Raw genomic sequence first — 1681 nt, forward strand, 5'->3', positions numbered from 1 at the left:
TGGTTTAGCGACAGGTTTAATTGCCTAGTAGATCAGTTCTGATTATTCGAAATTCGTTTTCCTTTTCTCTATTTAAACAAATAATCCTGGCGTGATAGCGATGGGTATAATTATAGTGTTTTCTTGGACGGTTCAGTTTTGAAATTGTATTTTTTTCTGTTGTTTATTGTTCGCGATAACTGCGACACTGCAATAAACAAAGTCAGCCTGATTTGGCTGATAGTTTTGCTGTTTTACTGGCGCAACAACCGCGACTATCGGAGTGTGGAAAAAGACAGTGTTATTATACTTTATCTTCCAGCAAATACGGTGACTATTCATACTGATTGGAAATGCAACAATTTAAATTAATATGGTGGCTAATGGAAAAATTATGACCATTCAGCTTCAGCTGCGTGCTGGTGCGACAACAATAATCAATAAAAGTTACTAATTGCCTATCTGAAGTTCAACAAAATCGAATTGACTCGCGAAAAAGCTGCCAAAGTGTTCAGTAATCAACCAATTAGCTTAAATTGTTGTGTCGACAGGTAAGCTGAGTAAGCAGTTGCTCCGAAAATTAATTATTACGCTTTTTAGTGCCGCTTACATAATAGAATGTATAATTATCTGAAATTCATCTGTGCATATGGTTGGTTTTTTTGGCAGGCTGTTTGGTAGGTAAGCTGGTTTTTACCTACCTACATACAGCCATTTACGTTTCTCCTTTTTTAATGGAAAGCAGCTGATCGGCAGGTGAGCGCCGCCGGAGCTTTAGATAACTGACTGAAACACCCAAGAATGAACTACCTGCTTTGGATGGATTGTAGACGATATTCCTTGCAATCTGTAGCAGAAATGGCTGAAATCCTACGTTTCAATATTTTGGTACTGTAACTAATAAGAATGGGATGTTGACTCAAAAAACGACAATTTTTTGAAGGGCTGCTAAGTTTTGGGCAATTCGTTCGGTAGAATTTCTTCTTGACGTTTCGCAAGCACGAGTGGCTTGCATCTTCAGAAGTGGCTTTCGTTCAAGCAAATGCTTTGCCATTCAAAAGCAAATGCCATTCAGCTTGAAAGGGATAGAGGTCGATTTTTTCCAAATTTCTCAAATTCCTCAAAAGCCTTAAAATTTTACATCATTTTCGTTTTAAGCAAGGGACGAATGCAATCAGCTTATTGAAAACACGCTAGAAGCTTTAGACTCGAAATAATCGATTTTTTGGTCCATTTTTACGGTTTTTGAGCCATSATGAGCTTTRACCGACAATATTATTTTCCTTATTATTGACCGAAACACATCACATATGCACATAAGGCAGCTTACTAGGTTGGAGGCAAACCATTCAGCTTGAAAAACCAGCATGTAAAATTTTGATTTTTGACCGAAAACTTTATAAGGGGGCAGAGGTCGTTTTTTCAAAATGTTTTCAAATTTCTCAAAAACCTTGACAGTTTACATCATTTTCTTTTTAAACAAGCGACGAATGCAATCAGCTTATTGAGAAACACCCTAGAAGCTTTAGACCCGAAATAATCGACTTTTTGGTCAATTTTTAGCGGTTTTTGAGCCATCACGACCTTTAAGCGACAATAATTTCCTTATTATCGACCGAAACACATCACATATGCACATAAGGCAGCTTATGAGGTTGGAAGCAAACCATTTTACTTGAAAAACCAGCATGTAAAATTTTGA

General features: G+C 37.0%; 1 long non-coding RNA gene across 2 annotated transcripts; it reads left to right on the plus strand.

Annotated features, from left to right (window-relative positions):
- The first annotated feature begins 316 nt into the window (after positions 1-316).
- LOC109536242 lies at positions 317-906 on the plus strand. Of its 2 annotated transcripts, none has more exons than XR_007281776.1 (3): positions 317-530; positions 580-660; positions 725-906. It is a non-coding gene; the product is annotated as an uncharacterized LOC109536242 (long non-coding RNA). The 2 variants fall into 2 exon arrangements; XR_002171816.2 differs by having other exon boundaries at positions 580-656.
- The last annotated feature ends 775 nt before the right edge of the window (positions 907-1681 follow it).

The sequence above is a fragment of the Dendroctonus ponderosae genome, unplaced genomic scaffold, assembly GCF_020466585.1.
Source record: "Dendroctonus ponderosae isolate FM_Combo_2020 unplaced genomic scaffold, Dpon_F_20191213v2 Dpon_F_20191213_6, whole genome shotgun sequence".
Classification (NCBI taxonomy): domain Eukaryota; kingdom Metazoa; phylum Arthropoda; class Insecta; order Coleoptera; family Curculionidae; genus Dendroctonus; species Dendroctonus ponderosae.